This window comes from Hyperoodon ampullatus, assembly GCF_949752795.1.
Source record: "Hyperoodon ampullatus genome assembly, chromosome: 16".
Lineage (NCBI taxonomy): Eukaryota > Metazoa > Chordata > Mammalia > Artiodactyla > Ziphiidae > Hyperoodon > Hyperoodon ampullatus.
This window is the reverse complement of record NC_136929.1, coordinates 9,477,692-9,503,554: the sequence shown is the minus strand read 5'-3', so window position 1 is coordinate 9,503,554 and position 25,863 is coordinate 9,477,692. Positions and strand designations below refer to the sequence as shown.

The 25,863-nt window shown below is 38.3% G+C and overlaps 1 protein-coding gene across 2 annotated transcripts in view; it reads right to left on the bottom strand.

The window, feature by feature from the left end:
• FGF14 (fibroblast growth factor 14) overlaps nucleotides 1-25,863 on the bottom strand; it is a gene marked incomplete at both ends in the record, with an annotated part of 579,759 nt that overhangs the window by 371,668 nt on the left and 182,228 nt on the right. The window lies entirely within an intron of this gene.

Here is a 25,863-nt window from a genome sequence, read left to right as displayed (position 1 = left end):
TTAGACTTTTTGCCTGGAACTGGAGGTCATCCTGCTAATCTGGGGCAAAATAGCGAGGCTCTGAAACCCAAGGGCACACTTGGATAACCTAGCATGTAACCCGTAAGCATCATCAGGAAAATTTTTTAGGCTTTGTTAGTCAGTTACCAAGCATGAGTGATACTCACTGTTTAACAACAGGTAGACATGGAAAGCAGCCAGATCTGCTGGCTGTGAAGTAGCAGGATGGTCAAACGGGGGCACATCAGCTGTATCCCAGCATTGGATAATACTTTATCTATTTGGATCTACTTAATCCAAAGCATCCAGTGGCTCAAACATAAGCAAACACTGGGAATAAAAACATATATTATTTGAAGCACTGTGTACATGAATATTTTTAAATAGTTGCAAACTCTATACTGTATTAATTCTCCCCTCATTTTCAGTGCTTTCCAGGTGCTGTTGCTTTGTCAGTCTTAAAAAAAGAAAGGTCATCTGTGAGCAAAGCATTCACTGTTTCGTAAGAACAGCAATGCAAAAATGATGGAGTTGATGGATTAATGCCCACATGGTGAAGTGTGCACAAGCCCTGGGATCTACGTAGCTCAAATCCAAAACATACCTGCTGATTCTTACCAAGGGACTCGTCCAGTGGGAAATATGTCTTTATGGAGCTTAGAGTTCAATAATAAACAAACTTGAAAGATTCAAATTTTCTAGAAAATAGATATTTTTCTCATTAAGTTCATAGGATAGAGAAGACAGCCTGACCTTGAGTCCAGGTAGTGGATCCCTTAGGAAGCTGTGCCACGTCTGACAGGAACCAAGCTAAATTCAAACGCTGTCAGTGGTTTCAGTCCTAGCGTCCTTTCTACTGGTTCCTGGTGTGGCGGTCAGTGTCTAGATTGCAGGCTCCTCATTTTACAGGAAGAATAATGCAGTGATCTTTTTTTTTTTTCTCAAGGAAAATCACTAGCTTTTTCAATTAATATGTGCGACAGTGACCACCATTTTTCAGACACACCATTCCTTTTCTGTATTGCCTCTTTCTGATTTGGCATCTGCCAATGTCTGTGCACCAAATCTATTCTAAACTGTTCTGTCAGCGAGTTCTTCACAGAAAAAAAAAAAAAAAAAAAAAAAAAAAAAAGCCAACCCCTTGCAGTCTGCTTGAGCTCTTTCTTAGGGACCTTATGGCTCATTGAAATCCTGCATTCACTGAAGGGGGAGTCTATTACCAAGAGCTATTCAAGGCTGGTGTGACACAGAAGAAATGGTAAAGAAAAAAACTCCCATCTCAGAAAAAAAAGCTCCCATCATTTCACAATTTCTACATAAAAGTTGATAGCACTATACTCCTTTAAATCTGTTGCTAAAGAAAATAGACAAGATTTAATCATATCCTAACAAGCATATATGGAAATAACACAAGCCCTGGTGCTGGTCCATCACTTCCAACACACATCACGTGTCTCTCTCAGCTCATTCCCCAGGCTTCCCCTGATCACAGCGGACATCAAAACTCATGTGGATGGCCTAAGCCAGCAATCCCCCGGCATCACACCCTCGTCTCCAGCATAAATATAGGGCCAAAGCCTCCTTGATCAGCTTCCCTGGCTTCACTGATATCTTGACTGATCCATCCACTTACCTAGCCCAGAGTCTTGACTTTGAGAATGCCCAAAGCCCAGCGCCTTGCTCTGCTTCAGGAGCTTGACGAGAGTAAAGTGAAATTGCAGAAAGGAAAGCAACTACCAATGGGAATTATGGAAACACTACTATGGCTCAGAAGGCTGGAAGACCAAAACTCTGTAAGCAGAATCATAATCCTCCCGTTGTGTAAACCATTGCCCCCATGGCCACTAAAAACCGACTTTGGTGATGTAAGACACCAGTTTCACTCAAGCTACCCCAGCTTTCCAATATAACTACTTAATACTCACCCATTCGTTATTTTAACTTTAATTTTACAGTTGCATTTACCATTATAATTTAAACCCAAATGCAAAGATTTTATCTGATTCCCTGTTTGTAATCAGGGAGCTATGTATCCCTTGGGGGCTTGATATTGTGGGAACAGTAAGCAGTGAGGAGGAAGAGATACTGACGGAGTCATCTTAGAGAAGGACATTAAAAAAGAAAAAGAAGAAGGAGTGAAGGCTAAAAGAAATCCCAGATACAGCCTGCAGAATGGACTTTGGTAACACAGCCGACGGCAATAGTGTAACCACAGATCAAATAGCACAGAAGTGGGTTTGTGACATGAGGTCCCCACTCTCCCTTGGGCTTCCTACAGCAAGTGATAAAGAAATAGGGTACCATTGCAGCCACATATGGAAAACAGAATGGTGGTTCCTCAAAAAACTAAAATACAGTTGCTGTATGATCCAGCAATCCCACTCCTGGGCATATATCCAGACAGAACTATAATTCAAAAAGATAAATGCATGACTGTGTTCACAGCAGCACTATTTACAATAGCCAAGACATGGAAACAACCTAAATGTCCATTGAGACGAATGGATAAAGAAGATGTGGTATAATACATATATACAATGGAATATTACTCAGCCATAAAAAAGAATGAAATAATGTCATTTGCAGCAACATGTTTGGACCTAGAGACTATCATACTAAGCAAGTAAGTCAGAAAGAGAAAGACAAATACCATATGATATCACTTACATGTGGAATCTAAAACGTGACACAAATGAACATGTCTACGAAACAGAAACAGACTCACAGGCATAGAGACAGACTTGTGCTTGCCAAGAGGGAGAGGGATGGGGGAGGGAGGGATTGGGAGTTTGGCATGAGCAGATGCAACTAGTATATACAAGATGGATAAACAGCAAGGTCCTACTGTACAGCACAGGGAACTATAGTCAACATCCTGTGATAAACCATAATGGAAAAGAATATGAAAAAGAATATATATATGTATAAATGAGTCACTTTGCTGTATAGAAGAAATTATCATAACATTGTAAATCAACTATAGTTCACTAACATATTTTAAAAATTAAAGGAAAAGAAAGATGGTGTGATTGAGAAATACCCGGGTTGCCCCTAGAGTCAGTGCTATCCCAGGAACTGCAGAGAATACCCGATCTCTGCCTCTACCTCCCAGCATGCTCCTGGTCCTGGTGACAGTGTGACCGGCAGACTTCCTTCAGTCCTGGTTCAAGTGTTTCCATGATAAGCCAGGGTTTCTCAAGCTACCTAATTGTATGCTTAATGGTTTGGGGATTACATAATCTTATACTAGCCCTGGCTTCCACATTTCTTAACAGATATGTTCACTAATAAATGGCATCTTATTACTACCACCACCATCAACACTACTACTATTAAACTACTGCTATTAATAATAATATAAACAAACAATTAGCACTTATATAATGTTTATTACTCACCAGACACTCTCCTGAACATGTTATACTTAGAGATTGTCTTTATACCCATTTCACAGAGAAGTAAATCAAGACTTAAAGAGGTTAAGTGACCTGCTAGGACAGAGTACATGTGAAATTTAAACTCATGAAGTCTGGCTCCAAAGACCATGTTATTTATCACTCTTCTATGATAACTCTCAAGAGTGAAACTTAGTAATAAACTTAAGAGTCCAAATATATAACTAAAATTGTGAACAATATAATTCCTCCCTCAAGAAAGCCTTATGAATGGGATCAAACAGACCATTGATCTTATATCCCCTTTCAAAATACCTCTATGGTTGGTGCATTTCTTTATAAAATATGGATTCTAAAATAGATCTGCTGGCGAAACTTGATCAGATTTATAAATATGATCACTCCTCATCCCTACTTAACATTTCCCATCCAAGTTACCTCCTTAACTTCTCATTTTATTACTAATGCAAAGAAAATCCAAGTGTGTTTCTGACAAAAGGTTATAGACTTCCTATGGAAATCTATTGAGAGAGAGGTTATTTAACATTGACCTCCAAGGCAGAACCATGGGCTAGCCATTTAAAAGTCAACAGGAATAATTTCCTTATTTGAAAGATAACTTATTTGAAATTGATGATGTTTTTCTGTTGACAGTATGCGTGTTAATCATTAAGATTGTTTATATCATTTCCATGCTGTAATTCTGCTCAAATATTGAAGTTTGTCAATATCATTTAAGATGAGTCGTATCATAAAAGAAATATGCTTTTACCAATTAGTGTTTTTCCTAAATTAGAAGCCTGATCATATTATCCTGCTTACTGGTAACTGCCCAAGAAGAATGCATGTAATATATGAAATAGGAAATTCTTTGCTGGGTTATATATATATATTAGCCTAGAGAAATATACACAGGTAGTAGGATACTAGAATTCCTTTGAAATAAATCAGTGATAAATATTAAGCATCCTAAATCTGGAAACTTTGTTCAAACTACCCAAAAGGGTCCATTTTACCATGTGGGCCACGCCCTTAGATGTAGTCCATCCTGACTAGGACTATAATTTCTAACGTATTTTTCAAATCATGTTTATCATTACACTGTATGGTATTTTTAGTAACACTCTAGTAGGTTTTGACTTATATAATATTTTGTTTAAAGGAAGAGTCAGCAAGATGCAGCCTGTAGGTCAAATCCAACTCTCTACCTGTTTTGGTGTGACTCATAGCTCAGAGGGATTTTTCCAGATTTGCAATCAATTTGATGATAGGGAACACTGATTTTGAATCCCAATTAAACCACATGTTATCTCAAAAAAAAATGTTCTTATTAGTAAGTGTGGTTGACAGAATAATGGTTCCCAAAGATGTCCACACCCTAATCCCCAGAACCTGTGAAAATGTTCCCATACTCGGTAGAAGGGATTTGGTAGATGTTATTGAGGTTATGGACTGTTATGGTTTGAATCATGTCTCCAAAAAGATATGCTTAAGTCTTAAATCCCATCTCGGTACCTGTGAATGTGACCTTATTTAGAAACAGGGTCTTTGCAGATGTCAGCAAGTTCAGATGAAGTCACTAGGGTGGGTCCTAATCCAATATAAGTGATGTCCTTATAAGAAGACCGAAGAGACAGAGACACAGGAGGGGAGAAGGCCATGTGATGACAGAGGTACAAGCTGGAGGGATGCAGTTACAAGCCAAGGAGCTCCAAGGATTGATGGCTACCACCAGAAGCCAGGAGGAGGGTTCTACCTAGACGCTCAGGGGGAGCATGGCCCTGCTGACACATTGATTTGGGACTTTGAGCCTCTAGAAGTGTGAGAGAATAAATTTTGATTGTTTTAAGCCACCCACTTTGTGGTACTTAGTTACCACAGCTCTGGGAAACTAACTCGTGGACAGCGAGATGGGAAGGTCATCCTGGATTAGCCAAATGGGCCTGATGTAAACACATGGATCCTTAAAAGTGGAGAACCTTTCAGGTTGTGGTAAGGGAAGGAAATGTGAGGACAGAAGCAGGGTTAGAAAGAAGCTATGCTGCTGGCCTTGAAGACAGAGGAAGGCAGACACGACCTAAGGAACACAGGCAACCTCCAGATGCTGGAAAAGGCAAGGATGCAGATTCTTCACTGGAGCCTCTAGAAGGAACACCTTGGTTTTAGCCCAGTGAGATCTGTGTTGGACTTCTGACCTCAGAATAGTAAGATAATAAATTTGTATTGCTTAAGCCACCACGTTTGTGACAATTTGTTATGGTTACAGTAGAAAAGTAATATAATAGACCTATAATAAAATTGTACTCAACTATCATTGTTATTGTTATATGAATTTCACCAAATTTTGTGGAAATTTGTTTTTTCTCTTATACCTACATAATGTCTTCGATTTTTTTATCTTGGCTCACGAAGCCTAAAATGTTCTCTATCTGGCACTTTACAAAGTTTGCTGACCCCTAGTTTTGAGTTTAGCAAGTTTCAGGTTTGTCAAAAGGAAAATACAGATGGTCCTGATGGTTTGACTTGCAATTTTTTGACTTGTGAAAGTGATATGCATTCAGTAGAAACTACTTCGAATTTTGAATTTTGATCTTTTCCTGGGCTAGCAATACACAGTAAGATCATCGTGATGCTGGCCAGAGGCAGTGAGGCACACGATCACGAGGGTCAACAACCAGTACACTTACAGCCATTCTGTACCCAGACAGCCATTCTGTTTTTCACTTTCAGTAAACTGATCAATAAATTGCATGGAATACTCAACACATTTATTATAAAATAGGCTTTAAGTTAGACAATTTGTCCAACTGTAGGCTGATGTAAGTGTTCTCAGTGTGTCTAAGGTAAGCGAGGCTCAGCTATAAGGTTCATTAGGTTACATGTATTAGATGCATTTTTGACTTAGAATATTTTCAACTTAGGATGGGCTGATCAGGACATAATCCCACTGTAAGTCAAGAAAGGTCTGTACTTAAAGTGTAGATCTTTCATTTCTCAATATTTCTTGTTGAGGTTTACTGAGATTCAGATTAGAGAAGAAGATTTATTGTAAAGAGTTGTATAATTGTAGTTCTCAAAAGGAATTAAAAGAAACATAACCACTCTTACTATATTTATTCATTTTTAAAATTCATTTGGGCAGTTTGTGATGTGACACCAATAGTGCAGTTGGGACAGCAAATATATGAGTCAAGAATCAGAAGGAGATATTAGACAACCTGGAACAAAGGCAAGTTCTGACTTCAATTTCCAGAAACATATGCAAGCCCATCATCCCAGAGAGATGGGTAACACACTATTCCTACCAGCAGGTGGCTGGTAGCACTGGCACTATGCTAGCATTAAATACAGTCACGTGTTTGATGGGAATGTCCAAGACTGGGAATAAGTGTGTTCCTAGTTGAAAGGCGACATTCACCTATAACATGTTCAGAATTCATTCCTCTATGGATTTCTTCAGAATTCAGAAATTCCACATTAGATCACCAGTAAAGTTAAACAAAACACTGTTCTTCCTTATTAATCATCTGTTCAAAGAGTTCAAAACTTATTCAATCTTAATCACACCACTTGGAACTTGGTAGCCTCATTTTGAAGAACTGGAGGTTAAGAGGCATAAATGGATTGCCAAAGACGGGCTGAGTCACGAAGGAAGGCGGTAAGCATTACCAGCTTGTCCCCGCTCTATGGACTAGTTAACCCTGCTTTTATTTGCAAGAAGATGGTAGCTTAGAGAAAAGCATCTCTCATTCAGTAATCACTAGTGGCTCTTTGGTATCTACCACGGGCTGGGAACAGAAGACCCAGACTTGACCCTTCTCCTCAGTGAACTCAGTCATTTGCGGTCAGAACAGAAGGGGTCTCTGGCATTTTCTTTCCTCCCTGCTCATCGCAGCCCACCCCACTCAATCCCACCCCACGCGAGGCGGTTTGTGTACCTCTTGAGCAGAGAGCAGGCACAAGCAGAGAAGTCCTCCCCCACTGCCAGAGAGACGGAGGAACACAGCAGAGAAGCTGCGCATGGCCGTCAGGATCAGTCAGACTTAGGTTCAGATCTACTCTCCTCACTAGCTATGCGATGGTGGGAAAACAGTCTAACATAGGTGGCCCACAGTTTTCAAGAGCTCAGATCTAAAAAAAGGAGCACAGCTGCCCTCTGTGGGGCTGCTGGGAGGGCAAGTTGAGAAAGCACACAAATGCTTAGCCTTCTTTGCATGGTTCTGTAGGACTCTTGTTCATCAGTGAGGTTTCTGTCCAAAGGCAGCTCCACAAAGGAGCCAGTGCTATATGCATAGGCACCTTGTAGGTACGCGTAGTGGAACTGTCCTAGGATGGTGGAAACATGTAAGGGAAGGACAGCGTGACACATGAGACAACCTGGAACAGAGGCAAAGTACTGACTCTTATTTCCAGAGATGCACACGAAGCTTACTAATCTCAGTTTACTACAAGGATGTCAACAGTGTTAAATCGAGGGGAGAACAAAATGGTGAGGAAAGATGCATGGAAGAAAAGGAGAGAAAAAGTAAAAGGAAGGGTGAGGGGACGATAAAGACAGGCAGCAGGCACAGAGGCACATGTCACTAATTATCCAAAGCTTGTCGTCGAGATCCTTCATCTATCTAGACTCACGGGTATGGGAGCAGCTGCACTGTGCTCATTCCGGCTCTAAATCTCTAAGATTGAGATGATTCTATTTTTCTGAGGTAGAGTGGTGATAATTGATAAGTGAGATAAGAAGGTGATTTAGACAGTTTTCAAAACAAGAAGATAAATGGCCAGTAAACATGAGCAAAATAAATGGCCCATCATTTGTTAACAGCACAGATTAAATCAATGGGATGAAATGTTTGCTTATCAAAGGAACAGAGAATTAAAAGGAGACTATCAATGCAGTTGAGGGCACAGTGAATAGACACAGTCAGACATCGCTGAAGGAAGTGTAAATTGGGATGAGAGTTTGAAAATTAATTTGGTGATATTTATAAAATAACTTAGAATGTGCATATCTTTTGACTTATTAATCCTTTTTAGAAACTATCATAAGGTAATTAGTTATAAGGAGATACACCAAAATGCCCACAAAATGTGATGTACAGAAGTTCAGTAACCCAGGGAGAAACTGGAAACCCCCCAAGTGCTCAATATTAACAGGATTTTTTAAAAAGCCAGAATATAGCCATATGGTGGAATACTCTGTAGCCATTAAAAATGAAGGTTTTTCAATAACATGGGGAAATTTAATAACATTAAAAATGTCAAGTAAAGAAAGCATATGTTCTCACACAAGCTAAAAATTTCTTGAGAAAAATACACCAGGAGATTACTATTGCTGGAATTATGAACACACATTTCCTGATTCTTCATATTTTTCCAAATTTTCTAAGAGCACATGCATTATCTTTAAGCTCAGAAAGGACATAAAGGTAATAATTACCATCATAAGAAAACAAAGGATAAAAGGAAACAGTTCTCCTCTGTTTTCTTTCATAGTTCTGAGGTCTTATGTCCTTGAAAAGATAAGAAAATGTTCGGTGGAAAAATAATTTTATTAATTTTTTTCAGAAACGCCATGAGACAGTGGGAAGAGAAGAGGTGGCAATATAAATTATTGAAGAGGGAGCTATTTCTAGGAGAAAAAGCTTTCTAAACCTCTCTTCAAACTATATGCCACATAATGTGGCATTTGTCATATTCATTTTTCAGGCTTATTTTAACTGAATAGTTACCTAACAGAACTAAAGCTTTGGGATATACCCAGGCTACACTTTCTTCCAAGATGCTTCTTAAAGTCATTCTACCTGAAATAAATTTCTTAGAAGTTAGGGAAAGAAAAGGTTTTCTCTCTGTAAAGGTCTTTAGAGTTCCAACACATTTAAGTTTAGTTTCAGCAAACAATGTAGTCCTTCACATTAATGTTTGATTATATCTTAATATAATTAAGAACAAAATTTTAGGCCGTGGTCCTTTAACTTTTTCAGCAGAGACCTTTAAAAAATTTTATTTTCTCCTTATCTCCTTCCTCTATTACTTGACTTTTGTATTTCAACCTGAGTTAAAGGATCTGTTGTATAGTTCTGTGTTCTATCTAAATCCTTTTTGGTAGTCAGCACAAATATATATATATATATATATATATATACACACACACCAAGGTGATTCAGTTATATATATATAGATATATATTCTTTTTCAGATTCTTTTCCATTATAGGTTATTGCAAGATTTTGAATATAGTTCCCTGTGCTATACAGTAGGTCCTTGTTGTTTACCTATTTTATATACAGTAGTGCATATATGTTAATCCCAATCTTCTAATTTATCTACCCGGCCCCTCACTATCCCCTTTGATAACCACAAGTTTGTTTTCTATCTTTGTGAGTCTATTTCTGTTTTGTAAACAAGTTCATCTGTATCATTTTTTTTTAGACTCCACATATAAGTTATATCATATGATATTTATCTTCTCTGACTTACTTAGTATGATCATCTCTAGGCCCATCCATGTTACTGCAGATGGCATTATTTCATTCTTTTTTATGGCTGAGTAGCATTCCATAATACTATACATATATTTTTGAATGAAACAATAATAACAGTACAGTAACCATAGCAATAATAATGACATTAACTAGACATATTGTGATGATCATTTCACAATATGTACATGTATCAAACATGCTGTATACCTGAAACTAATATAATGTCATGTCAATTATATCTCAGTAAAAATATATATGTAGCAATAACAATAAAAATAATAATCAACAACCATGTCCAATGTAGAATAAGAAATTTATCTTCAAAGATTTCCATATGTGTTAATATTATATCTTCCCTAGATAATTCAACTTTTTTTTAAAGTTTTCTTTATTTATTTTTGGCTGTGCCTCGCAGCTTGTGGGATCTTAGTTCCCTGACCAGGGTTTGAACCTGCACACCCTGCATTGGAAGTGCAAAGTCTTAACCACTGGACCACCAGGGACATCCTTTTTTTAAAAATTTCTATTGATAATTCAATTTCTATCCAAAAATTGGTTTATATTTTATTCAAGGAAAGGAGCCTGAGGTTTGAAACCAGAGCACCTGCATTCAGAGCTGGATCTCCCAGGTTTATGAAAGGGACAAATCACTCCACTTAACCTGCACGTTTGTCATCTATTGAGTGGAAATGATATGGTCCCTGCCGCATTATTCTGACAATATGAGATAATATATGTAGAAGTGAGTATAGGTTGTGAAGTTATTATTTTAATTCTTTCACAAGAAAGCAGGGTAAAAGGCTTTGACAGGGCTTCTTACTCAACGAACATGTCATATATTTATTCAAATGAAGGAAAGATTAAATGTAAACTTTGTTGACCAACTCTGGAAAAAGTTCTTAGCCTGGACACAATACGTTGAACACAGCCTCAAGAAATTACGAGTTTTAATATGGTGTAATTTTTTTCTAGGTGAAAGAAAATGTGATTCAATAAGTAAAGCTGACAGTTTACAAAACAGAGAGATCACAGCTACCATAATAGTAAATGGAATATTGCCATTAGTAAGCATAATATATCCCTGGGTAACATAAACATTATCTTCCCTAAAATAACTCATTGGGGCCAACAGATTAGGACTTACATGCACTTCGGTATAGAATGATATAGTGTTTTGCAAGTTTAAGTAATGTCAAGAGCCTATTTAAAGGAAAACATCCTCTCATTAACTGCATATGTTAACTAATTATTTTTATGACAATATTAATGTATAAAACTACACATAAACTGCCTGCCTTATCCTTATGGCTTGTTTACAACTATAAAGCTAAAATTAACTTATAAGTTAAAAGCAAAGAAAACTACAAAAATAGTATGAAAAATAATAACGTTAACGTGAAGGACTACATTGTTTGCGGAAACTAAACAACTATTCTCGGTGTGAATGTGAGACACATGCACAAAATCGGACACGCCTAGAAACACAATTTTCTCAACGTTTTTCTCTGTTCAAACTTCTAGGAAATCCCCACTGGTATGGTGCGTGCCTGAGTTACACAAGCGGCGCCCAGGTGGGCACATGTAGGCATGCATTTCCGTCATGTATGCAGTGCACGTGTGGAACACGTGCAGATACATGCCTGGCTTACGTATGGAGGACAACTCGAGACTTTTCCGTTAACCTAAGACAGATAAACAGCGTCCCCTCGTGCTAATCATACAATTGGTCCAATAGAAAATGTGGGGACTGAAACTGCATGACCATTATGAGCCCCAGATGATATAGAACATGCTTACGTCGCTATTTGTAGACTACAATTAAAATGGGAATTATAAAGTTGTCATCTTCTTGAGTAACACACAGGCACTAGGAAAATGTTTATACAGCCCCATTTGAGAAACTCTAGCACCTACACTGTGAACTAAGTCTACATACTTTGTGACGTTTTTCATAAAGTGGAATGCTAGGATCCCTGAGGCGAATAGGACTGTCGGGGTGCTGTGTCCAGCCCGATCGGACGGATTGATTTATGGGATGCTGACTCAGGCCAGCGGAATCAGCAACAGCATCCCCAGGTTGGCCGTTCTGGCAGCTAATTTAGTCTAGTCTTCATTCTCGCCCATTATCTTCTTCTCTTTCCTAACTTCTTTTTCTTCCCTTTTCCACCTTAGGGCCCTGCCCTTGATCTTCTTAAATACCACACACATTGGGAGACAGGCAAAACAGACATGCCATGGAAACACATTTGCTTTCATCATGACGGCCTATAAAACAGCTTCTCTGTGGAAGGAAAGCCTCAGTTACAGTTGTTTACATGGCTAGAAATTCCAAACTCCCCTGCAAATATTTAAGGCTGATGCCCTTTCCCTTTGTTAACTGCCAAATAAATAGACCTCCAGGCCTACTCACTTGCACAGTAACACAAAAAGTAATGGACCTTCCACATATATGTGGTAGATGCCTCAAGAGCTTGCTCTTATATCCAGAGCTACAGTCTGCATAAAGGAAGCACAGAGACAAACAGACCCCCCAAAGGCTGATGTATTCAATTTTCAGCACTTCAGTCAATTTAACAAATAGTTATTAAGTGCCTATTATCTGAAAAATACTGCACACTTTTGATTTTTCTCTTTACATCAATAATGAAATAAAAGATCAAGACACTTATGTTCAAAGTTTTATTTATCCATCTCCTTTATGTAAAATATATACTGGCCATCTATCATGATGTGCTAGACACTGTGTTGGGTGCAGTAAGAGGTTAGAGAAGGGAAAGACTTACTCAACTAGAAGACTGGGACATGTGTTATGGATGAACTGGCATATAAATTTGGACTAGAAAACATCAGAATTCCAACAGAGAAAGAGAGGAGAGGGAAAAGAAAGAGGAGCAAAGATAAAACAATATAGTTTTGTGGTTAAGAACATGAATATGGTCAATTGAAAAGATCCAAGTTTAAGGTGCAGTTTTTTCAATTAATATCTTTGTGACCTTGGGAAGTTATTTAACCTCTCCAAGCTATAATTTCCTTTTATGTGTCAGAAGGCTAAATAGAAGTAGCAACAAATTGTTTTGTTTTTGTTTTTGTTTTGGAGAATTAAATGAGATACAGTACAGTATCTGGCACAGTAAAGTAGAGTATCTGGCACAGGGTTGGTGCTCAGTAAAAGCAATAAAGGCTACATATTTTCATTACAATTATTACTTTGAACATTCTAGTGTGAAACATAGCATAAGAAAATTCACAGAGACAGAAAATAGACTGCTGTGGAAATGGTGTGCCCTGATTTGGTTAAAGTTTAGATCTTAGAAGAAAAGTAGAAGCTGATAGGTTTGAAAAGTTGATTCTAGTCAAACTGAAAAACAGGCTGAGATATTGGGTTTAACATGTAGATAGTAAGAAAACTTTGAAACTTTTTCAGTGGAGTAGTGATAAAATCAGAGGTGTACTTTGGAAAGATAACTGAGGATGGTAGGATGAGCTGAATGGAGAGACATAAAAAGAGAGAGGGTATTTCACGAAAAGTGTTTCAATTAATCAATTAAGACTTAAGGGTTTCCCTGGTGGCGCAGTGGTTAAGAATCCACCTGCCAATGCAGGGGACACAGGTTCGAGCCCTGGTCCAGAAAGACCCCACATACAGCAGAGCAACTAAGCCCGTGCACCACAACTACCGAGCCTGCGCTCTAGAGTCCATGAGCCACAACTACTGAGCCTGTGCGCCCAGAGCCCATGCTCCACAACAAGAAAAGCCACCACAATGAGAAGCCCATGCACTGCAACAAAGAGTAGCCCCCGCTTGCTGCAACTAGAGAAAGCCTGAGTGCAGCAACAAAGACCCAACACAGCCAAAAATAAAAATAAAAATAAAATTAAAAATTAATAACATTTAAAAAAATAATAAATAAATAAATTCATATTTTTAAAAAAAGACTTAAGAGGCAAAATGGGAATAGAGAGTTGAAGTTCTATGAAAAGGAGGGATTGGATTTAGGAGAGACAGACTACAGTGGTACAATCCCTTACAACTTTCTGTAACGTATTTAAGTTCAGAAATTTTAGCTTAAATAGTTCTCACATGAAAAGCAAAGATCGGGACTTCCCTAGTGGCACAGTGGTTAAGAATCCACCTGCCAACGCAGGGAACACGGGTTCGATCCCTGGTCCAGGAAGATCCCACATGCCGCAGAGCAACTAAGCCTGTGAGCCACAACTACTGAGCCCACACACCGCAACTACTGAAGCCCACGCACCTAGAGCCCACGCTCCGCAACAAGAGAAGCTACCACAATGAGAAGCCTGCACGCTGCAACAAAGAGTAGCCCCCGCTCACTGCAACTAGAGAAAGCCCGCAGGCAGCAATGACGACCCAATGCAGCCAAAAATAAAATTTAAAAAAATAAAGAAGAAAAGCAAAGATCATGGCATAGGCCTAATTTGTGTCTTAATAATAACTCTAAATATTGTACCATTATGTACACATTATGTACCATTTTAGCTTCATGCTGAGGCTGAACATCCAGTGGATTTTACATCCTCACACAACCCAACCTTGAAGGAGGAAGAAGGAAACTTTTCCTCCAGCAGTTTGCAGCAACCTTCCCTCATATCTCGTTCTTGAATTGGTTACACCTCCGTTCTTGAACCACTAATTGTGATCATGGAATTTCCATGTGTTTTAGAACTTAAGCCTTGTTTACCTGAATCAACTTTTGTGTCTAAAAGAATGAGACTATATTAATATGGTTAGAACAGAGTTCTCAAGCAGGGCAGTTTTTCCTTGCAGGAGACATTTGGCAATGTCTGGACAACTCTGTGGCTGTCACACCTGGGAGGGTGTTACTGGCAGCCAGTGGGTGGAGTACAGGGATGCTGTTAAATACCCTACAAAGCACAGGACAGCCCCCCACAGCTCAATTATTGAACCCAAAATGTCAATAGAATCGAGGTTGAAAATGCTGGATTAGAACAATCAGGGATTACCTCTGGATCTGAGGGTGGGATCAGCTCCAACCCAACTTCACATTCACAGAGAAGTATAAAATCAATGTCGGAAAGAAAACCACAAAGTCCATTTAATTCATATTGTGGATGAAAAATGTCACCTGCCATATCAATAAACAAAGGATGTTGAGGTCATCAAGCTGTCAGCCACCGTAGCCACCCCCAACTGTGCATCCTGAGGGGATTCAGGATGGAGAAAAACAGGATAGTGGCCCTAGACAGTTAAGGTGCATATCAAAGGAATGATTTCAGGGAGCCCAGACTTGCATCTTCCCATACATAGAAAAGCGTTAAATTCATTAACGTGAAATGTCTGGTTTTCTTTAATTAATAGTAATCTTTTGATGTTCCCACTACCTGGTTTGTGTTGCAAAAGCTCCAATGTATCCTGGTTCATCCCTCACCTCTTTAGAGCAGTCCCTCAGAGCTGAGAAGCTGCCTCCAGGGATTAAGTCCTCAGCAAGTCCACTGAATAAAACATAATTCTCAGGAATTCCCTGGTGGTCCAGTGGTTAGGACTCAGTGCCTTCACTGCCGTGGCCTGGGTTCAATCCCTGGTCAGGGAACTAAGATCCCGCAAGCTGTGAGGTTTGGCCAAGAAACAAAAAAAAACAAACAAAAACATAATTCTCACCTTTAGGGCTGTGCATTTTCTTCAGTTGACAATATACTCATTAAAAATTCATTGGGTGTGAGAGCCCTGCAGAAATGTTGCAGTAAAGACCTTTAAAAATATTCTCCTTCATAAAAACAATGAGAAAACTAACAATAATGTTAAAATCAACTTTTTAAGAACTCTGGAAATTAGCCAACAGAGGAATCCAAGGAATGTTTATTGAAGAAAATCAGCTGAATCTCAACGAGAACAGTGGTGTTTTAACTTGCCCTATTCCCATCCTCTCTCCCCAGCTCCACAGTAGCCTTGAAAAACAAGAGCTTTGCACACATGATAAATGTGAAAGCCAGCAGCCATTGGAGAGGGCAGAAAAGGTTCAAAGCTCCCCAGAAGCACCACTACCAGCTACTATCTGACCTGTCTGGTTTCCTGGAAACCTCCACTACCAGGACTGCCTTTCTTTGGCCTGTCTCAGAGATCATTCACTGCAAACAATCTTCCCTCAGGGCATTTGTCAAAAACAATCAAGGGTAATTGTTTAACATCAGAGCTACCTCAGAGAGTTGCGGCAAACAAGAAGCTGACCAAAGGGACATGTCTCAGCCTGCTCAGACTGCCATTAAAATAGGCTGGGTGTTTTAACAACAGACATTTATCTCTCACAACTCTGGAAGCTGCAAGTTCAAGATAAGATGCCAGCATGTTTAGGTTTTGGTGAGAACTCTTTTTCCTTGCTTGTAGATGGCTGTTTTCTTGTCATGTGCTCACATGGCCTTTCCTCGATGCATGCACACAGAGAAAGAAAGGAACAAGCTCTCTGGTGTCTCTTCTAAAAAAAGGCACTAATTTCACCATGAGAGCCGCACCCTCATGGCCTCATATAACCATAATTACCTCCCAAAGGCCATTTCTCCAAACACCACCACACTGGGGAGTAGAGTGTCAATATATAAATATGAAGGTAGAGTGGGGAGACACAAACATTCAGGCCATAACAAGGACTTTGAAGAGTTCCAGCATATTGCTGGGAATACAGAAGTCCACACACATGTGCAGAAAGTGGAAAGACCAAAAGACCTGAGCAAGCCCTACTCTCTCAACTCTTGCTGACCTTGAGGCTCTGAGAAAGCAAGAAGTGAAGGCTAAGGCAGAATTTTTAACTGCCTACCAGGAAATTGAAAGCATTCTCCAACACAGAAACCAGATTAATAGCTGATTTCTCATCAGAAATAATAGAGACAAGGAGATGACATAATCAAAATACTGAAGAAAAATACTATCAATCAATAATTCTATGCTAGCAAAACTATTCTTCAAAAATGAAGGCAAAATCAAGGTATTACCAGATAAAATGAGATAATATACTGCTCACAGAGCTCCCTGTAAGAAATACCAAAGGGAGTCCTCCAGACTGAAATAATAGGGCACTAGACAATAAATAGAATCCAAATGTAGAAATATTAAGAGTAGTAGTAGTAATAATATTAGTAGTAGTAGAAATATTAAGAAATATTAGTAGTAGTATTTATAGATATATAAATATAAAAGTCAATATAACTGTACTTTTGGTTTATAACTTTTTTCTCCTATTTTATTTGAAAGATATTTTATTTAACTCAACAATTATAAAACTGTGTTGATGGACTTACAGTGTATAAATATTTATATTTATAATGTACAAGAGTACAAAGATGGGAGAGGGAATGGAGCCATATAGCAGCAAAGTTTTGTATACTACTGACATTAAGTTGGTATTGACCCAAACTAAATTGTTAAGATTAAGATGTCAAGTGTAATCCTCATTAAGAAAACAACTTAAAATATAATAAAAGAAACAATAAAGAAATTAAAATGCTAAAGTAGAAAAGATTTATTTAGCACAAAATAAAGTAATGGAGAAATAGAGAAAAAAATAAGACATATAGAACACGAGTAGAAAAATGGCAGATGTAAATCTACCTTATTAGTAATTACACAAAATGTAAATAAAATAAACTGCAGTCAAAAGGCAGAGATTGGCAGAATGAAAAGACAAACATGAACCAATTATATACTGTCTACTAGAGACACATTTTAGATTAAAGTCACACATAGTTTAAAAATAAAAGGATCAAAAAGATATGCCACACAGACTGTAACAAAAAGAGAGCTAGAGTGGCTACACTACTCTCAGACAAAATAGACTTTAAGACAAAAATTGTTACTAGAGACAAAGAAGGACATTTTATAAGGATAAAAGTGTCAATCCATCAAGAAGACACAACATTTATAGGAACATATGCACCTAACAACAGATCCTGAAAATGAGTGAAGCAAAAGCTTACAGAATCAAAGGGAGAAATAAACAATTCAGCAATAATAGTTGGAGACTTCAATAACAGACCAAATTGGCAAAAGCCAACAAGGAAATAAAAGACTTGAATAATACTATGAAACAGCTAGACCCAACAGACATACATAGAACAGTCCTTTTAAGAAAATTAAATACAAATTTTTCTCAAGTGCACATGGAACATTCCCCAGGATAAAATAATCTTGATAAATTTAAAAGGATTGAAATCATGTGAAGTATGTTACCTGACCACAATGAAATGAAGTTAGAAATTAATAGCAGAAGGAATTTGGGAAATTCACAAATATGTAGAAATCTAAAAACACATTCCTAAATAACCAATGTATCAAAGAAAGTTCAAGGACGTTAGAAAATAATTTAAGACAATGAAATGAAAACAAAACATACCAAAACTTTTGAGATTTAGCTAAATGAATGCTTAGATTGAAATTTATACCTGTAAATGCCTATATTAAAAAGAAGAAAGATCTCACATCAAAAACCTAACTTCCTACCTTAAGAATTTAGAAAAAAGAAGAACAAACTAAATCCAAACCATGAAGAAAAAAAAAAAAAAGAAATAAGAAAGGTCAGGTCTGAAATAAATGAAATAGAGAGTAGAAAAAAAAGAAAAAATCAAGAAAAACAAAGTTGGTTCTTTGAAAAACCATTAGACTGACCAAGAAGAGAGAAGACTGAACTACTAAAATCATTAGTGAAAGAAAGGGCAATACTACTGGGACTATAAGGGAATATTATGAACCACTGTTGTAGGGAATAAAAAGGATTATAAGGGAATATTATGAACCACCGTATGCCAAAAAATTAGCTAACCTAGGTGAAATAGGCAAATCATCAAAAGATACAAACTAATAAAACTGACTCAAGAAGAAACAGAAAATCTGAATAGACCTATAACAAATAAGGAGATTGCATTAGTAATCAAAAAAACTTCCCACAAAGAATCCCAGGCCCAAATGGCTTCCCCAATGAATTCCACCATATGTTTAAAGAACATGTATCCTTCACAAAAACTTTCAAAAAAAAATAGAAGAGAACAGAACACTTCCCAATCATCCTATAGGGCAAGTGTTACTAATATAAAAACAAAAAAAGACCTCCCCCCTCCAAAAAAATTGCAGACCATACACCTTATGAATTAGAAATGAAAGGAACTTCCTCAACCTAATGAAGATCATGAAAAACCCACAACCAACATCATAGTTAAGGTGAAAGACTGAAAGATTCTCCCATAAGACAAGGAAGAAGAGAAGGATGTCCACTGTCATCACTTCTACTCAACACTGTACTGGAGGTTCAAGACAGTGCAATTACGCAAGAAAATAAAGTCATCCAGATTGGAAAGGAAGAAGTAAAACTATTTATCTTCAGATATGACATGATCTTGTATACAGAAAATCATAAGGAATCCACTAAAAATCTATTAAAACTGATAAACAAGTTCATCAAGGTTGCAGGATACAAGATCCAAATTAAAAATCAGAGGTGTTTCTACACACTAGCTAGGAACACTACAAAAACTGAATTTAACAATAGAATTCCATTTATAACAGCGTCAAAAAGAATAAAATACTTAGGAATACAGTTAACAGGAAAAGCGTAAAACTTGTTCACTAAAATCTACAAAGCATCATTGAAAGAAACTGAAGAAGACTTAAATAAATGGAAAGACATTCACTTTCAAGAATCAGAAGACCTATTATTATTAAGATTGAAATACTCCCCAAACAGATCTACAGATTTGACACAATTCCTATCAAAATCTGACCTGGTTTCCTTGCATAATTTGACAAGCTGATCCTAAAATTCATATGGAAATGCAAAGGACCCAAAAGAGCCAAAACAATCTTGAAAAAGGTGAAAATAGTTGGGGACTCACCTTTCTAGATTTCAAAATGTACTATAAAGCTAAAATAATCATGACAATGTGTTATTGGCATAGGGACAGACATAGAGACCAATGGAATAGAACTGAGAGTCCAGAAATAAACCCTGACATTTATGATCAATTGATTTGGACAAGGATGCAAAGACAATTCAATGAACAATTAATAGTCTTCTCAATATTTGTTCCTTGGACAACTGATGTCCACGTGCAAAATAATGAAGTTGGACCCCTACCTCACACTACATACAAAAAACAACGCAAAATGCATCAAAGACCTAAATGTCAGAGCTAAAACTATAAATCTCTTAAAAGACAACACAGAGGTAATTCTTCATGACCTTAGATTGGGCAACAGTTTCTTAGATATGACACCAAAGCACTAGCAACAGGAGAAAAAAATTGATAAGTTGAATTTCATCAAAATTAAAAACCTTTAGGGCTTCCCTGGTGATGCAGTGGTTGAGAGTCCGCCTGCCAATGCAGGGGACACGGGTTCGTGCCCCGGTCCGGGAAGATTCCACATGCCCCAGAGCGGCTAGGCCCGTGAGCCACGGCCGCTGAGCCTGCGCGTCCGGAGCCTGTGCTCCGCAATGGGAGAGGCCACAACAATGAGAGGCCCACGTACCACAAAAAAAAAAAAAAAAAAAAAAAAAATTAAAAACCTTTGTACTTCAAAGAACACCATAATAAAAGTGAAAAGACATGTCTCCCATGGAACAGAAGAAAATATTTGCAAATTATATGTCTACTGGTCTCGTATTTCTTGTAAAAAGAATATTGAAAGAACTCTTAAAACTCAACAATAAAAAGACAAATGACCTAAGTTAAAAAAAAATAGACAAATGATTTAAATAGACATTTCTCCAAGGATGATATAGAAATGATCAATAAGCACATGAAAAGATGATCAAAATCATTAGGCATTAAGGAATTGCAAAAAAAAAAAAAACACAAAAACTTTACACCACTAGGATATCTCTAATCAAAAAGACAGTAGCGATTATTGGCAAGGATATGGAAAAAGAAATCCTCACACACTGCTGGTGGGAAAATAAAATGGGGCAGCTACTTTGGAAAACAGTTTGGCAATTCCTCTAAAATTTTAACATAGAGTTTATGACTCAGCAATCCCACTCCAAGTTTATACCCAAGATAATTAAAAACATGTGTCTGAACAAAAACTTGTAAATAAATGTCCACAGCAGCATTATTCATAATAGACAAAATGCAGGGGAAATGCAAATGTCCATCAACGGATGAACGGCTAAATAAATAAAATGTAGTATAGCCATTTGATAGACCACTATTCATCCATAAAAAGGAATGAAATATTCATACATGCTACAACAGGGATGAAGCTTGAAAACATTATGCTCAGTGAAAGAAGTCACACAGAAAAGACCACATATTGCATGATTTCATTACACGTAATGTCCACTGTAGGCAAATCCAGATATAAATTAGATCCATGGTTGCCAGGGGCTGGGGAATGAATGGGGGAATAAAGAGTGACTACTAATGGGGAAAGCTTGTTTTTTCTGGAATGATAAAAATTTTCTGAAATTAGGATATTTGCACAACTTTGTGAATATAGTAAATGCCACTGAATTGTACACTTCTGAAAGGGTGGATTTTATGGTACATAAATAATATGTTCGTTTAAATAAAAACATTGGGGGGAACTGTGAGGTTGGTTGAGAATAGAAAACATTAATTTTACTTAATTGAAAAAACAGTGTGTTAAATAATGGCAATAGGGTCATGAATATGAAGACGGTTATGATGATGATGATGATGACAGTTAAGATTAACCTTTACAAAAATCTTATGAAGCAGATACTATTTTTATCCCCAATTTTCAGATGAAGAAAATCAAGCATAGGGAGACAAGGAAGCCTGCCAAAAGTTACCCAGCTAAGAAGAGAAGTAGCAAAAATAGAATTCAAAACCAGGACCTTTGATATTTTTAGGCACTAGCAGTGTCAATGTTTCTACTCTTCAGATAACATTTTGTAACAAAAAGAGCTGTGTGGGGGCTTCCCTGGTGGCGCAGTGGTTGAGAGTCCGCCTGCCAGTGCAGGGGACGCGGGTTCGTGCCCCGGTCCTGGAAGATCCCACATGCCGCGGAGCGGCTGGGCCCGTGAGCCACGGCCGCTGAGCCTGCGCGTCCGGAGCCTGTGCTCCACAACGGGAGAGGCCACAACAGTGAGAGGCCCGCGTACCGCCAAAAAAAAAAAGAGCTGTGTGCAAGGTGCTTTGGTAAAAGAAGAGGGAAAAACACAAAAGATGGCTCCGCGTTCCCCAGGAAGAAAGGATGAGAACATTCTTTGCAGATAACTAGAGTAACTGAAGTCCTGCAACCAGGATCTCAGACACTTTCTTGATGCCTTCTGGTATCCGCTCTCCCTCCCTACTTCCCTAACTTACTGTACTCCCCCTACACACATGAGCGAGTGCTCGGGCACGCATGGTATAGTTAGATATTAGCTGAGCTTATAACTATACAATTAGCTGACCCACACATTCTAAGGCGAATTGGTTTCTTACTCACATTGGTTTAAAGACTGTGCTTACATACTGTGGAGACAAGTCTTTAGGTACAGAGACCTGTCTCCTGAGCATTTTGAACTCTTTCAAGTTGTTCTTTGAAAAGAGTTCGTTTAAACTCAGTTTTGCATACAGTTATTAGCAGACTCTTCAATGAACTATGAACTCTACCCTGAACAAAATATATGTTAACAGCTGTTAATCACATAAGAGGAACTGCACCAAAAGTCTACAGAGGAAACAACCACTGTCTCAAACACAGAAAGAAGAACATCACATTTGGATAATGATTTTTCTGATTAAATTTGTTGCAGACACACAGAAGACAGAATTAGATCAGTAGTGAGTTTACAGAGTAGCATTAGCAAGAGAAAGGAATTGAATCCACAAATGTCACTTTGGAGAGAGGAAGCAGGATGTAGATGTCGTCTCCTAATAGATTAATTAGGATAAACTAAACAGCATGTTCAGAAAGTTTATAGGATTGGCAAATAATGTTTTGGTAAGGTCATTATAAACCATTCAATGGCCATTAGGATGGTAATTTACAGCCGTGACAATAGTCTAGACAAGAGAATTGAGACATAACTGGTTCCAATTTTAATTTGAAACAAAGCTAACTGTATCATGTTAAGTGTCCTGGCCTTGTGGCCTCCAGCCACTGGCTGCAAATGTTAAACTCATTTGCTGTTTTTCCCAGAACAGCTAACAGGAGACGGCAGGGAGGAGAAAGAAATGAGACAATTGTGAAGAAAGTTGGACTCTAGCAAAGGGACTCAGGGAAGAACAAAGATCCTTCCTGCACAGCATTGTTATCCGAACAGCAGGGTTGTCAGATTGCCTGGTAGTGGAAGACATCCCATAAACAGCCTCTCGTAAAGGGAGAGATGGGGGTTTATCTTTGAAAGAGTCCATAACTGAGCACAGACTCTGTTTCTCCTGCCCTTACAGAATAACCTTAAAGCAAGGCAGGGGCTAGTGGTCTCAGGGAATGGGAGAGAAAGTAGAAGGGAAAGACCATTCTTCACCTTTCCTAAGGAACCTCTAGGTTGCTTGCTCAGGAGTACAGTGATGGGTAGACCATTGCAAGACCATGTATTCATTTGCATTTGATAGCAAATTTGCCTTGTGTCGTTTTCCTACTGAAGTTTTATTATACTCTCTAGGCCAATTACTTCTTTTTTTTTTTACTTAGAGGAATGGGGTTGAACAAAAAATTTTATGAACAGTAATTTTACCTGTTTCTCTTTACTTTTAAAATCACTACTACAAAATTACGTATGTGGCTATTGTTGTCGGATGCTATTGGAAGGCACTGAGCTAAAGCTTCTGGTCCTGGTGAATGTGCCTATGACATAACCTGGAAGCCAGACACCGCTCAGAGCTGTCTTACAAGGCAGGCCCACTTGTCCCACTCTCTGTGAGGTGGCCAATTACTTCTTAACATGTCTCTATTTGGTCCTTCCACAATGGATATCAAGTCAGAGTTAGAGGGGGAACATCTCAGAATCACCCTTAGGACGCACTGGCAAGAGACCTAGCCTCGCACTTCCACCGACACTAGGAACCACTGCTCTAGACTCAGGATCGTGTGGGAGGGTGTCCGGGCTTGCAGAGAGCAACGTGAGTTTTAGTTAAGGTACTGCCTTTTCCTAAGACCTTGGCCAAGTCACTCTACTCTCCTGGCCCTCAGTTTCTTTATTTGTAAAAGGAGGAAGGTAAACTTGTACCTTTAAAATTCTGTGGTTTTAGATGACCATCCCATATGAAATAAATCCTCCACTTCCCTTAATATATAATATATAAATATATGTTTATCTATAAATATACTTTATAGATAATAAAATAATATATGTCTATAAACAATAAAATAAATAATCTCCATTTATATGTAATTATACATATATAGCATAGTGCACATACAGATATACTATATAAACGTTATACTGTATAAACGAAATATATTACCGTAAGTGTGTTTTCAAAACAGTCTCCCGACAGCCCATTCCAAAGTAGCTTTAGGTCAGTACGAAATTAGTTTAGGTCTCTCAAAATCAGAAGACAGAAAAGCCTCAGGGCACACAGCAGCCCACTCCTGATGGAGGGTGGTCTTTATCAATGGGAAACTTCTCAATGGATAGGAGCCAACATTGTAAAACATTTGTCCTGGGAGAAATGGCCTCGGACATCACGGTGAAGTCAGCAATTTTTACTTCTCCTATTCCCTCCAGAGTCCTCTCACCAGCTCTTTTCTCTTTCCCAGCTTTCTCATCCACCCACACACCCTGACTCACAGTTGTCATCAACTTCTTTTCAATCACACTCCCTTCCAGTGAGGTTTTACTGCAACTTGCCCATTCAAGGTAGACCTTGGGGCCAGCGGCGGCAGCAAACCACAGTGCTTTCTTGAGTCACCAAGAAGAGCCAAGGCTCAGTGAGAGATAAGGATCAAAGCAAAGAACACGGTCTTCCAAGGCTAAGGGTGTATTATCCCAACTGGAAGAGGAAGTTAGACTACAATGGTATCTTCCAAGTATATAATTCTAGGACAAATCAATCCACATCAGCGTAAAATACGACACGTGGATTTTTTCTAGAAAGGATGACCCAGCCACTGTTAATGATTCAAAGAGTGGATATTTCAGGCAGGTGGGCCTTTCTGCTTCCACCAACATTATATTCTATTGGCAGCAGCCTATTCCTCAAATCACCTTTAGCAAGAAGCCACAGAAGACAGAACTGCAAAACGCAGCGGGGCTAGTCTTACTGAAATTGAACACAGCATCCTTCTGAGTGGAGGAATGGGGGTGTAGTAATTTTAGTTCTTCCTTCTGAAGACCAGAGAGGATTTCTGCTCTGCCTGACAAATTCCACATCCTTTTGGACTTTTTAAATAGTGCTCCTGGAATTGACTGTCCTTTAAATATTGAGAGGAAAATCTGCCAACGTGATTCGATTCTTCAAATGCTTTAAAGAACCGTTAAAATGCCTACCCTGTGGGATGAGAGGAGCTTGGCCCACCCTTCCTGGACGCCATTCTCAGGCAGCCTCCGACACAACTAACAGACATCCTTAGCCTCTCCCTAGGGCTTCAGGGTTTAAGCTCACTGAGCAACGGAAGGCACTTAGCCAAACTCTCACTCTTTGCCAAACTCTAAATCTAAAGTCTCCTCAGTGAAGCCCCAAATTATCCTCTTATGTCTCAATGTCGCAACAGTGACAAAGGTCCTGAAATATACAAGGAACTGACTCAAGAACATGAAGCATTATTATTCCACGACTACATACCTCTTAAGATTCGTGAGATGTGTAGGTGATTCTCAGTTTTATTATCTTTGTCATGAGTCACTAAGATTGCATCAGGTAGAAACTGTTCATCCAAATTAAGATAAATCTTGTCCAAAGAGAAGGCAGGTATTGATTGCTTGTTAGTGGAAATGGTCCAGTGTCTGGGTTTAATAGAACCTTATTCCTTCCAGGAATTAACACTCTCTGTATAATATGTCATCCTTTTAAATCTCACCTCTTGCAACTTTACCTCTAATAATAGTTACAAATACAAATCTCATGTATGT